We start from the raw sequence: 14,600 nt of genomic DNA, 5'->3' as shown, positions 1-14,600 counted from the left end.
TGGGTTATCAACAGCGTAATGTAGACAACCAAAGGGATATTGCTGGTAATATTTTGAGGGATACGTAAAAAATATATACAATTTTTGAATAAGCCTGAATAATCAAGCTAAAAAGGAACTGCTTAAGCCAGCTATACTGTTGTTGAAAAGTGTTGTATTCGTAATTTTATCGATTGTACTTATTTCAACACTCTAGCAGAAAGGAACAGCGTAAAGGCAGCGGTTTTTGACGTCTTTCTGGATTTTTTCTTTTCTGCCATGAATGTCACGGTCGTCGACCGAGTTATTCCTACGGCTGAATTTTCTTAAAACTTATATGAACGATAAACGACGTGTTTTCCCACGAATAAACTGTTGGACTTGGCGCGTTCGGGGCTACGTACATGTGAACAAATATCAGTTTATACAGACGCCGTGAGGATTACACGGGCACGGTAAAATTCGTAACGTCTTTCTTTACGCACTGATACCTGGCGACTGAACAAGTGGCAAAAACTATGAGACTTGAAGATGAAGGTGCATTTACGAAGCGTTCGTGAGAGCCCAAGCAAGGTGCGGGCTGGGCACTGTTCCGTCATCGTCTTTGGTGGGAAAGCATGGGGCCATGGAGCGTTGGTCACTTCTGTGGCTCGTCATCTCAACCCCGTAGACGAGAGCGACCATCCCGGTCGAGGCAACAGCACGTTGACTATGGCGACTAAGATGAGGCTGTTAACGGGAGAAGATTTAGCAGAGAAGAACCGCTTCCCACCGCAGATGACGAGGCCTTGACGTAATCCGTGCCCACAAAAGCGTTGTTTTCAAAGCAATGGTGAAGCATCCAAGGTTGCTGCAGCCTCGTTAGGAGACAGGTTTGCCTCGTCAGGTCCCTTATAGTGGTTTTCATCTCATGGGCGGCAGGCATAAATCAGGAGACAGGGTTTTGATCTTCTATGGACGATTCTGGTTCCTCCCAACATAGCTCTCGGTCACGGATGGGGATAGCTCCGTGACACCTCGCGTGATGGCAGTACAAGTACGGCGAATCATGGGAGATAAATTTGACGCTCAAATAAAAAGCGGCCACGAGAGCGCAGAGTAAAGCTGTGCGCTAGATACTACTCCGTCATCGACGGGCGTGGGGCAGCGTGTCCAGCTAAGCAGTATAGTACATTTCTGTGGCTCTCCCAATATTTTTTTATCCCATTAGTGTCTTTAACCACACAGAAGCAGAGAGCTGGCCTAGTATTCTCGGACCAGCACTGTCCGCTAACCCTCCGCTGGCTTAAGAAGAGCCGGTGGTACTATCATGATTTCGTGATGAAGAGATAACACCTGGAGACGGAATATCTGCGTCGATACGTGCCGTTCTGCAACAGACTCAGAGATATCACAGAACGAAAGTATAGTGGACATAAAGCATAAAATAGCTGCCTACGAGATTAGAAGAGCTGACGTGCCCCACAAGACATTAGTCGGTACGCGTCACCAGAAATCTTTCTCCTTCTTACAAGCTTGTCGTCTTACCGCTTTGCAGCGTTACCAGACTGGAAGTGTCCTTCTACCGCATTCCTTGATCAGAATTTTACCAGAATTGACAAGTACTAAATTAAGCCAGCTGTTACATATGCTTGGCTACTGAATCTCTTGTGTACATGCAATTCTCAAAAACATCGCCATTCAAGATGGCGATTTGGTTGATCCTACGCAGAACTATATGATCGCCTTCATAATTAAATAGCGGAGGGGGTATTTCATCACCTCTAAAACTAAAATATCAAACCTGGTTTTTAAGCAGCGAAATATTACTCATCATTCATATTCATCGTGGTTCCTGTAGAAACAGCCCTTATTCCAATTTTTGTGGGCTTAGAATAAATGTTGATATTTCCCGTGGAAGGTTATATCTTCACTAATACCTCAAGGGACCTCTACGTTGTATAAGGTCTTGCGTTTCAATATAGGTGAGAAAAGACCGCGATCACTGCATCGGATGCATTGCAACTTGCTGTGCATGGTATGCGTATCGTATTCGCGAATACCAAACAAAACTTTTTGATTGAGCTGTGGAACAACCATATCAAACGTCAGTGCATAGTTTATGTCATTGGCACCATTTTTTGTTTTAAACTCGTGCTGCCTTTATAAAAAAGGTAATTGTACTTTCAGAGGCAGAAATACTGATGTGCGTATTTCCCAAAATTGGTTTGTCTTTATACAGGGTGTTTCAGCGAACACTTTCAAAAATTCTTAAAAATAGGCTGTTCGAGAAAAAAAGAAACCCTCTTCAGAAGGAGATTGCTAGCTACGGCGGACGCCAGATAGTATCAAGGGTATGCACATTAGTTAGGTGGGTAATTAAACTCTACTAATAATCTTCTTAATTAGCGGAGTTTGGTGGTTATTGTCAATGGTGATTTAGTAGCCCCGGAGAAGACGATTTTTTATCAGTTTTTAGAACAATGAAAAAGTCGCTGTTTAAAGCCCTGTAAAGCGAGAAAACCTGCCGTTGTTTTTCGCTCAAAAACGAAACTCGGCGCTCGAGGAGCGCTGGAAGTCTTGAGCGAACGGAACGTCAACTGGTGACGTGTTTCAGTGAATGTGGCGGCCAATTCAAAATGTAAGTTAATTTTCCCTAGCTAGGAAGCCTCGGCATGCAGCCACAGCCGTGGAAGCCCTCCTCGCCCAGCAAACAAACCTTTCCTTTTTCTAATGCGTTTTCTAACACGCAGCGATTATAAACGAACAGCAGATAAACCTTACGAAAAACAAAATGAACGGATGGTGACGTTTCACATCTTGCACGTCTGGTAGCCACGTCAGATGTGGTCGAGACAATAATAAAAAAGAAAAACAAAACTGTCACCAACTTCCGCTAGGGCTGTCGAAACTGGCGACCATGTTGTGGGCAATGGCTGTCCTCTTTCTTGCGCCTACGAATGAAAGAAAAGATAACGCTAGCCGTGGTGTAAGGTGAGCGTTCATCATTGAAAAAATACAGGATGCGATAGCGTTGATATCAGCTGATTCCCTAGCGTGGGGAACCACCAGAGCATTCTTGAATTGGGCGACACAGTCACTGCAACACGTCAACAGCGGATGTGACGTATGCACTAGACGTCTGGCGCACCATGTGCCCTGCGTTTTGGTTTCATGGGGGGGGGGGGGAATACTTGATTTTCGCGGGCTGCAGGGCTCTACAGAGTGTATTTTCATTTGCTTTAAAAACTGATTGATTATCGTCGTCTCCGTAGCTACAAACTCGCCATTGGCAATAACCGCCCAACTTCGCTAATTAAAAGTTCATTAGATAGTTTTAGATAATTAACTATGTAATTCGCATGTTTCTCATAACTGCTGACGTCCGCCGAACCTGATAGCTTGTTACTTAAGAGAATTCCTATTTTTCTTGAAAAGCCTACTTTCAGGAAGTTTCGAACGTGTTCACTGAAACATCCTGTATAAGAGTAAACAGTTTTCTTCTGTCCACTTTAAACAAGACAGGAGGTAGGCTTTGGGGGAGGGAGAGACAGGAGAGAATGTAGGCCTCCTGCACTGCCCAGGGGGCGCTGCGCAAGCGGATTCTGGGCAGTACTTCCGGGTAGTACAAAGCTGCACGGGTCCCATAGAATCACGTGTTGATAGAAACAAAATGAGCTCGATGTTCCCGATTGTTTTGCGACATGATCACCAGCCCATCCTTGACGAGTCCGGTCTCTTCCGGCGATCAACTTGGCATTAGGGTGAAAAGCTTTTCAGCGCTAAATACGTTTACAGCGCTTATGAAAGTGCCGGGACGGTGTCGGCGCTCTCCCACTCGCAGGTTCAATGACCATTTGAGGTGAACCGTCTAGTTTAATACTGCAGGTTACAAGGACTTTTTAACAACAGCCGATAAAAAAAATAAGAGGGACGCTTTCGGCGATGATCGCGTTTAAAAAGCCAGCGAGTCCGGCGGACCGCTGGCTCGCCTGCTGCGGTGCGCCGCTCTTTTGCGTACCTGCGCACTGTGCGTGCACTTTAATTAAAACAGTGCTCGTTTGCGTCGCCGTTATGAATACATTGTCCAGCGTTAGCTTGCCGTTTTGTTGCGTGTCTCAGTGAAAAAATGCAGCGAGCGTCAGAAGCGTGAAATCTGTATTACCATTCCGAAATTAGTGGCGGTAAAACGAGGTGGTCGGGCAAACTGAGAGGCAGCTCACTTTCCTTGTTTTCTCTCACTTTACCTAATTACGCTCTTTCATTATATATTCCCAGTTCACACTTAATAGGCTAGAATTAGTGTCAGCAACGTTTTGAATTTTAGGACCGAGTTGCATGCTAGCCGACATGGCGGAGGGCTGGACGGCAAATCGCGTGGGAGAGAGAGGGGGATTTGAACGAAAAAAATATCGAATTCCCAATAATATTTGACAATAATTTGGCGAAGTGTGAAGATGGGGGACAATTCAACTGGAAGCGACCAACTCTCTGTTCTTGTCTCGCTGCCTAACATAATTTGAGGACAAAACTGGCGCGTCGCGTTCAGATTGTTAGTAACGACCCCTGAACAAGAAGATGACCAACAGAGTCAGTGATGATCGTATGCAAATATTCGGGGCCGCGCGCCGTGTGTGAGGCTATTATGTTATGCAAACATATAAGTACACATCTTTTCAGGCAGCGGGCGTGCGATTTGGTGCTTGCTTTGCGTCCTTTAATAGCGCTTATTTTGTTCATTTGACGCTATTGCCTCACCTACTCGCTAGTATACATGTACCCTGCCGTTCGTAAATCGTGTGACGTAAAACGTTACTCAAAATCAATTATTTTACAAAAATACAAAACAAAACTTCCACTCGTTTTCAAGGCGGTGCCAGGCCAGCAGTGTCAGCTGAGTCGGCTCCGCAATTCTTGCGTTCGCTTGCATGCTCCCGCTGAAGCAAACCTTTGTAGTTACCTGCAGCATTCCGTGTTTACGCTACTTGTGAACGTTCCTCTGTCGACGGCACGCAAGAAGAAAGAACGGTAATGGTAGTCAAGAAGTTAGACCTCCCACCTGATGATACTGTTCCACGCCGCGACCATCACGACAGCTCGCTCAAAAGAAAGCCGATAAATCGGCTTGTTTTTGCGGATATTATTTTGTTTAGCCTCTGCAACTACTTTAAGGGCTATTTTATACAGTATCCAGTCATTTAAACGCGCCACAAAGCGAAAAAACTAAGTACAACGAACTTTCACTCTGGCTTGTTATTGAAAACACATGGAGGGTGCGAGGGCCGTCTGCTTTTGTACTACCCAGAGACGTCGGCCACTAGGGGCGCTGCATGTCCCTAAAACTCCGGCGCAGGAGGCCTATAGGGCTGCGGCCCGCAACCAAACGCCCCACATAAAGACTCTCGCAACACTGAGCACGTAAACAATTGAACGAACAGCCTTTATAGAGATAGATAGATAGATACAACTTTATTTGAGCCATTGAAGTCACTGCTGAGGCGGCCTCCGACGGGGTGGAAAAAAGGGACTCAAGGCCATCAGAGGAAAAAGCTACGGTGAAATATATCTATTATGCAATCATATGCAGGGTAGAACAATGGTGCAGGCGCGGCCCCAAAACTCACAATACTCCTCCGGTATACCACTCTAAATATCGGCTACGGTGTACTTGTCTAGTGGTTGATCAGCGTACAGCCGGTAAAACGCTTGTCTATAACAGCGATTTCAACTTCAACCTGCTACATCCGAAAACTGCCGAAACATACTTGTTCCAGACATGTCGGAGGCAAAAGCGAAGGGCTAAGACTTCAGAATTCCGCAGTAGTTTTATTCAAATCGCGCTCTGGCGGAGCAGGATAGGGATGAGAGTACGAACGCTGTGTTATAGACAAGCCTTTTACCGGCTGTACGTTCGCCCACACGTTTTCCGGAAAGTAGTCGGGGTGGGAAGGGAATTGAATGCACAACACACTCTAAAAAAATTCCCTGTGCCTAAGCAGGCAGCCCTTCGGCTGCTTATTTATTACGCTTATAAATGTTTAGAACCGATCTGAATAACATAATCTAATACTATAAATGCCTGTGAACGCGAGGCCATGTTCACCACAACACCACCAAGCTCAATTTTGGCACGAACATGCGGCCACCTAAGCAATCAACCTACATCGGTTCCGAGCGCATATACGCAATCACTCGAACAAATTTTGAGGCGATTCTTTAATAATTCTCTCACATACGTACAAAACATGCTGTCGCTGCGTCCACGGAGTGAGTCGGACACAGTTATCTTTTTGCTTGATCTTTCGGCGTGGCGTGAAAGCGTAAAAGTCCCGCCCTATTCTTTTCATCAACCTTTGTAGCCGTGAGGGGAGTGCAGTAATCATACGCAGCATGATAACAAAACAAGCGCAAACAGAACGAAGATAGCCAGAAGGCCCCGTATCAAGCAATGCTGGGGTTCAGAATATCACAGTAGCAGGCGTGCGCAACCGGATGTTCTTGCAGGCGTCACTGAGAAGCGAAGCATCATATGCAGTCACGTTCGTGCGGTGGGAGCGCAAGGATAGAAGGAGGGAGATTTGCGGTGCAGGTGCAAATACCTTGTTTTAATTCGCCATACGTCCACGAATATTCATAGTCTTAGGGGAATTCTTGAAGAGGGTAATTTCTGGATGATTGATTTGCTTGAAGATGCCAACATCCACGTATCGGCAAACCTTGTTGCCCTTCAAGGCAACAAAGGTGACCTGGGTGGTTATTTGTAAAATAGAAAACATCAATTTCCTGTAAATGAAGGTTCTAATGATCGGGCTTCGCCTTTTGTGTGTGCCTGAATTCGAGCACACCAATATTTTCCATCGGAAGAAGTGCTTGGCGTAATGATTACGTTATAGTCATCTAGACAAAAATAGAGTAAGTGATTGCCTTATCTGACCAGTGCAGGTTTTGATCAACTCAGTATTCGGTGCAGGTATTAGGGTGCTGTTCTGTTTTGTCTCAAAAGTTGTGACGAGGAGATAATTAGCCACGTGGTGCACTCAAATTTAATTCTCACGATTCGTTGGCGATCCCGCTTGGGCCAGGATTGCATTTTCCATCAAATATATCGGAATTAAATGTCTCGTGCTTCGCGTTTAGCGATTGGAGATATCCGCTCACGTATCCGTGCCAGTCAATACCACCATGGGAATCATCTGCAACATTCCAGAAGAAGACACCCCGGAAGAACTGCTGGACAGTATTTTCAACTACAACCCGGACTCCGATGACCACCTGTGCACCCCCCGGTGCATAGTGTGCGAGGACCCTCACCCCGCGGGCTACACGGACTGCCAAAGACGCTTTCAACCCTGCAAACCACCCCCCTCGTAAGCTCAGGTGGTCTCTGAACAAGGACCCCTGTTCCAAATTTCCGACGACCGGGACATAGATTTTCCTGGACTTCATCATCCAACCCCATCCAACCAACCCCTTTCCTCTCATCTGTCATAGCACGCGAATTACAAGCCATGCGCCTTGAAATGGCCACGTTCCGACCTGAGAATGCCGTCCTCCAAAAAGAGATCAGTCTTTTATGAACTCCGTAATTAGAGGAGCCCCGGCCCAAACGGAAAGAACTTAAGCCACCCGACGGGGAAGTACCTCACTCGTCATATTCCCGCTCAGAGGAGCGCCTGGGCCGTCTAGAAAGATCGCTAGCGGAGCACAAGCTTGAATACACTCAAGCGGTACAAGCCATACTCAATGCCCAGGCAGAAATGCAGAGCCAATTGAAAATGAGCCCCAAGAAATATTGTCGAGTGTCAGAGACATGGCTGCATGGATAAATTCACTACAATGCTCCAACTTATGACATCACTGATGAAGGCCTCTCAAAATGGAGTCAAGCTCTGGCAGTGGAATGGTCGGGGTATTGCTCAGAAATGAGCGGAACTACAGTTAGTGCTAGAACAAGTGGATAACCCTCTGACATAGTAGCGCTACAGGAACATGGAAAGCGGATCAAGTGTCTAGGATACCAGTCCTTACAGACACAACACGACACTGCAGTACCAGTACAGTGAATTATATCTGCTCAACACACGCACTTTGATAGCTGTTTGATCGCTCTCGTCTTTGTGACGGTCTACACACAACGTAGGACAGAACAGGTCATTCATATTCTAAACGTTTACAGTAGCCCCAAGCAACACGCACATAATTTTCGATCACTGATCCTGGCCGCAAAGAAAGCAGCTTCGGGCTTACCCATCATATTCACTGGAGCCTTTAACGCTCCACAACGTCATTGGGGTTATCTTAGGGATAGAAAACTGGGCAGGCAACTCTGGGATGTAATTCAGTCCTAGCAGCTGACGCTCGAAATTCCACTGAACCTACCAACCAGGGAGGGAACAAGTGTACAACGAGACACCACCCCGAACCTCACAAAAACCTACAGAGTGGGCCATACCGAATGGAGTAGGCTAGATAACGCACTAGGCAGTGATCATCACATAATACAGCTACACACGACACTCAAACACACCACACCACCACCGCGCAGGCAGACTCTCATCACAGACTGCCACGCTTTCCGGGAGGCACGACGAGCTTAGGACCTGTCCTCCTTCCCGACGCTTGACCTAGTTCAATGGACGGCTCAGCTCCTGGTGGATGCAAGAAATCAACAAGAATTGGATCCGGAAATACCGACGCCACACACCGACAGTAAATTTCACCATATGTGGGAAGCTCATAAAAGCCTCAAAAGGCGATGGCGCACTCAAAAGCACAACAAGCGCCTAAGGAAACGGAAAGCCGCCCTAGTCAAGGACATCCAATGATACTCTGCCAAACTAATCAGATCAGGATGGGAACAGCTATGCGATCAGCTACGGGACTCTTTGAGCATGAAAAGGACTTGGTCCCTTCTTAGGCACCTCCTACATCCAAGCGGCTTTAAAAAGAAGCAGGTCAACAAAATTACCCAGCTCACTAGACACCTCGCGACCGATCCGAACCGGGCAATTCGAGACCTCATCGGCAGATACGTACCAGACGGAGAACAGGAAAAGCACGCGGACTATTTCGGGCCACCTAACCCCTCATTGGACGAGGAAATCACAGAGGCAGAAGTCATAGGAGCGCTGCAGGACGTGCGTTTTCCGCCTCAGGACAAGACCAAGTGACAAATAAAATGCTCAGAACTCTCGACGACGGCTCGATCCCCTACGTCACTAAGCTGTTTATTAAGTATTGTATGGAGGGCACTCTTTTACAAGAATTCCGTCATGATAACATAACCCTAATCCCCAGACCGGGCAAGCAGCTTTGGATAGAAAATCTTAGGCCGATATCGCTCACCTCACGTATAAGAAAAATATTTGAGCACATCATTCAACTCCAATAAACAAGTTAGCAGAACAACAGGAATTGTTGTCACCGAAAATGTATGGCTTCAGGGCCGGGCTAGCGACAAACGATGACCACCTGAGACTATATTACTGTCTCCCGAAGAACCCTCCCTCGCGTGACTCAGCAGTGATCCTGGCCATCGATGTAACAAAGGCATTCGATTAAGTATCTTACAAAGCCATTTTGGCAGGGCTGGAGCACATACGACCGGGCGTACGGACATACAACTATGTTCGCGCATTTCTGTCATACAGAACAGCCACGCTAAGACTAGGAGACTTGAAATAACCAAAACTCCAGCTTCGATCTTGTGGCACACCTCAGGTGTTTGTTCCATCTCCCCGGTTATTCTATCTAGCAGTAACACACATAGCCTCCGCTCTGGACCAAGTGCCTGGCCTACAGTGCAGTATGTATGCGGATGACATAACCCTATGGGTCACTTGGGGAAGTGATGCCTGCATAGAAGAAACCCTTCAAACTGGCGCTGGAGCCGTTGTACAAGGAGCCCTAGTGGCGGATCTGCAGTGTTCCCCGAACAAGTCAGAGCTTTTAGTTTTGCCCGCTAAAAGATCAGGACCTTCACGAGAAGCTTGCATCCACGTTCAGTGGGCGGGAAGCCTGCACCTCGAGTCACCAGCTCACAATTCTAGGACTCATACTGCCGAGTAATCGGCGAAACACGGAGGGGCTCAAAAAGCTTTCGGCGCATGTCACCAACATAATCGGCCTGCTCTGAAGGATTGTTGCTAGAGAGAAGGCCTCAAAGAGTAAAAGTGCCTGAGACTTGTTCATGAGTTTCTTATCACCAGAATTACATACGCCCTTCCCTATCTATCCCTTGCTGACAACGAGATACGAAAAGTGGATGGCCTAAGCCACAAAGCATTTCGAGCTGTACTGCAGTTACTGCCGAATGCTTCCACTGCCAGGCTCGGGGAAACAGAGGCATACAATACGACAGCAGACCTTAAAGAAGGCCCCGCACAGGCCATGTCATCCGCCTGGCACGCTCCTCTGCGGGAAGATTTCTCCTAAAAAGACTTGGGATAGGCCCAGCTCAAGGGCATGCGTTAGTGTGCAGCATTGAATCATCAATCAGAAATCATATCCCCGTTCGACACATCCCAAAAATATGCACCCATCATTCCATACCAAAAGGCGGACACATCGATCCATGTCACTCTAGCTCAAATCTTTCCCCCTTCTAGAGTTGCCATTTATGTGGACGCTGCAGAATATCGTTGTAAGGAGGCGTTCGCTGTCGCCGTTATTCACTCGTCGTCGTCTCCTTCACTTGCTACCTTCACCCTCCGTACCCGACACACACATGTAGCGAAAGAGGCCGCAATGGCGCTGGCATTAACACAAAAGCCTACCCCAAAAACTCTCGGATTCGAAAACGGCCGTCCAAAACTTCACCAAAAGTCTCATTTCGGCCTAGGCAAACAAAATTGTCTGTCTAAAGTCGCCATCCCACGAGGTCGAAATCGAATGGTCCCCTGCTCACACTGGGAATTGGAAGGATAGAGACGGCCCACACGGCACCCCGAGCACTTGTCACCCGGGCATACGATGTGGGCTCTACCCTCCATGGAGCCAGATCAACCAGGGATATTCTCCTGACCTTCAGAGGGGTCACGCAGCGTTACTTCCTCTCCCGCCGCAAGCTTCCACCCGCCCACGCATCTCTCACTCTAGAGAAAGAACACCCCTGGCGCTAACTACAGGCGAAGTCTCTATCCTACAGCGCCGTCCTGCATTATATTCATTCCTCCCTGTACCCATCGCCACTCTGGCCCCGCTCGCTGCGGTGAAAGGGCCACGGTCGTACACGAAATGTGAGCTTGTGCAGAGGCCCCACTCCCTACCATTAACTCCTTTGACCAGTGGATGGAGTGGAGGCGTTGGGCCGCTCGGACCCCCAGCTCCGGAAGGAGCTCGTGACTCGAGCGGCTGAAGTCTTCGCAACCGTCATGGTGCGCCCACCGCGCCCTAGTCCACTATGTAAATATAAGTTAGTTCTCTCTGTCTCTCTCTCTCAAAAGCTGCTGGACTTTGCTCAATCGCCGTGTGAAGGTTGTCCGAAGAATCGCTTCTCCACCTTTGTTTCATACCAAGAGGAGTGCGCTAGCCCTTTCGTTGCCAGAAACTTCCTCATGGCCAGCAGCGCTAATATTATACCACTTGCGAGTGTGTGCGTCAAGAAGAGACACTTTCCCTCTTCTTCTCAGAACTTGTGGTAGATGCTACCGTGTATCTGTAAGGATGGGGACTTCAGGCATTTTTTATGGTGCAACTGTTGTGTCTGCGTGGTATGCTATTTGTCAACTGTAGCGAGTATCGCAACATCAGCGCCTAAAGGAACCGCTGTTCCCTAGTTTCTTGTTTAAATTCGATACAGGGCGAGAGCCCTGTCTACTGCTGCTGCGTAATATGTACTGTCGGGTGTCATGCCTCTACCAGTGCGTTAGGTTACTTCGTTCCATGCGGCGTAAACATTCCTGCGGTTAAGCACCCCCCCGGAGTGCACAGCTATCACCAGTCCATGCAAGCAATAATTACATCTCGACGTATGGCGACGGTGAGTAAAAGGTTTCAGTCAAAAGTAGTGACCCGCCGCCGTAGCTCAGTGACTATGGCATTTTGCTGCTGAGCACAGGGACGCGGGTTCGATTCCCGGCCGCAGCGGCCGTTTTTCTGAAGGAGGCCGAAAGAAAAGCAAACGCTCATCTGTCAGAGGTTTAGGCGCACGATGAAGATATCTAGGTGGCAAAATTAATCCGGAGCCCTCCACTACGGCGCTCCTCATCGCCTGGTTAGCGCCCGTGCGTTGAATGCTACAACCAATTAATCAAACAACCAATTAATAAAACGTTCTGTGTGCACAGCGGCATCATGCCAGGAAAGCATTTTGTTCTGTAATCCGCAATCACTACCCGAAGTTTACATTTTGGGTCAAATTATGTGCACGTTGTTGTAATTTGCTGAATTGGCTCCGCTGCCGCAAGTTACTGGTTATTCGATTGTGCAGTGGTGAAGCTAAACCAAGGAACTGCGTTAGACTGTACCGCATAGTTCCCGTTCTATTTCGTTATATGACTATATTTGCAAGTCTGAGTCGTCTTCTGCAGGGTGATCGTGTTTTTTTTAACAGAAAAATGTTTCATAACGCCAAATGTTTTCAAGGTATCTTTAGTGTATGAGGACAAAGGCAGCCTCAAAGTGCAGACGCATTTTTAACAACTATCCTGCTTTCGTGGCCTCTTGCACCTCTGTCTCGCTGCTAGAGGTTCTAGATTTATGATAAGCAACCTCACAGAAACATGAAGGGCTAGCCGCGACCTGCGGTGTTTGTAAATCATCATCATCACCACTACCTGGATCGTGTTCACTGCAGGACGAAGGCCTCTACAAAAGATGTGCAGCCACATCTGCCGAGTGCGAGCTTAATCCACTCTTTGCACCCGAGTTTTTATGGTTCATCTCTCCATCTAACACTTAGCCGACTCTATTACGTTTACGGTTAATTCGCAGCCACTGCGTTAAACGGATGGGCCACGTGTTGGGCCTCATGCGCATGACGTGTCCCGCCCATGCCCATTTTCTTCGCATACTTTCAGCTAAAATCTCCTCCACTCCACTCTATTCCATAGTTCACGCAGCTAATCCACAAGATTTGGTGTTTTTAAATAGGCGTTCGTAAATATACAAAGCCTTGTTTATTGTTCAGAAGCCATGGTACCCTGAAATTAAAGGTTGCAACGGTATCAACGCGGTGAAACGAAGTTTATTCTACAATAAATTCAGCAGGCTCTTAAAAGCCGCAAACGAAATAACCCAAGAAAGCTGGCGTTAAATGTATATATATACAAAATGAGCGTTCAGGCATATTCACAGTTAGTGCTCTACGCCATCACTGTGCGAAGAGAATGTTATAATTTGTCCAAAAACAACACAATAACTAGCTTGAAGGAACCGCTTAGTAGGAAAGTGTAGTAGGCTTTCGGACGCAAAATAAGACGCAGTAAACTTCGTAGAAGCCCTCGATGCGAATGGGGGATGGGTGTTCGAGTACTTGGTGCGGTGTTTCAGTCCTCCGGTGAAGTGCCACGTAGTATGTGGAAGCGCCTCCTCGAGACTCCAGAGAAGCGTCTTGCAGTTGCAACAAAGTTCCCCCGCAGACCCCCCCCCCCCCTTGCAGACCGAATCTACATAATTAAGTCGTCCGTCTCCGCGGCACTCTGTTATGTACCGCGCGGAGCAAAGCCGCCGCCCCATTTCTTCCGACAGCTCGCATCACAGTCTGGATCTCTCCTTTGACCGGGCAAGACAAAAATAATGTCACGAGCGCTGCTAAGGCTGCCCAAGTCAATCGGTGGTTTTATTCTGCCTTGCATGCAAACCATGTGTAGCGTGCTGGCGGTACGCGCAGCGATCTACCTTGTAGACCCAGACCAATGCCTAGGCTAGGCGCTGCTACAGTTGGTTCTGGGAATTTCCCGCTCAATATTTTATGACGCACACATCGCCGGTCATTCTGCGGAGCAGCCGCCGCCATTTTATGCGTACTTTATAAAAACATTGCGAAAGCCCCAGTCTTCCTTGCCAAGCCAAAGTTTCAGGGAAAGTACGGCAAGCGAAGTGTGCGAAACATTATCCATAACCGAATTAGACAATCAACACTCAGGGAAATCACGCGGTGTCCGTTGGCATCACCTGACTTCGGCAGCCCTTCGGGGCAACGTGGCTGGGAAGTTCTCCCGATGTGTGACTGTCTAACGAGATTCGGCGTTGTGCGTCCCGCATGGTGTCCGCAATGCCGCCATACTGAAGCATTACAACAGGCCTTCTTTTACTGTCGTGCAGCGGCAATGCTTTGGGCTGTATTAAGCAGGCTGTTCGGCCTCACACTTCGAATGAACACACGTTTAAATGATGTAATGGTGAAGTCTGCGCCCAAAATGCAATGATAGGTCAGTTTGATAGACGCCGGTTTCATAACGTGAGGGACAATTGTTCGATTCCCACCACGGGAAGCGTTTTTTTTTGTAACTGGCCGTACATGCTATTGTTCCCCACCGTTGCCGACCCCGCACCCCTCGGCCCTTTGAGGGAACCCAATGGTTAGGTTGCGGTTTCAAGGCGTAAAGGTCCCGGGTTCGATATTACCTAACGGCAATTTTTTAGGCTACGAGGTTTTTTGTGCGACGTACAGACGAAGCTTGGCCTAAACAGCTGTGCTG

The 14,600-nt window shown here is 47.8% G+C and overlaps 1 protein-coding gene across 1 annotated transcript in view; it reads left to right on the top strand.

Annotated features, from left to right (window-relative positions):
- Positions 1–14,600, top strand: part of LOC144146643 (arylsulfatase J-like) — a 65,690-nt gene that overhangs the window by 9,993 nt on the left and 41,097 nt on the right. The window lies entirely within an intron of this gene.

Source organism: Haemaphysalis longicornis, unplaced genomic scaffold (assembly GCF_048455015.1).
Source record: "Haemaphysalis longicornis isolate Haplotype H1 unplaced genomic scaffold, Haemaphysalis longicornis Haplotype H1 scaffold_7, whole genome shotgun sequence".
Lineage (NCBI taxonomy): Eukaryota > Metazoa > Arthropoda > Arachnida > Ixodida > Ixodidae > Haemaphysalis > Haemaphysalis longicornis.
The sequence above is the reverse complement of the archived record's forward strand: the minus strand, read 5'-3'. Positions and strand labels throughout refer to the sequence as shown.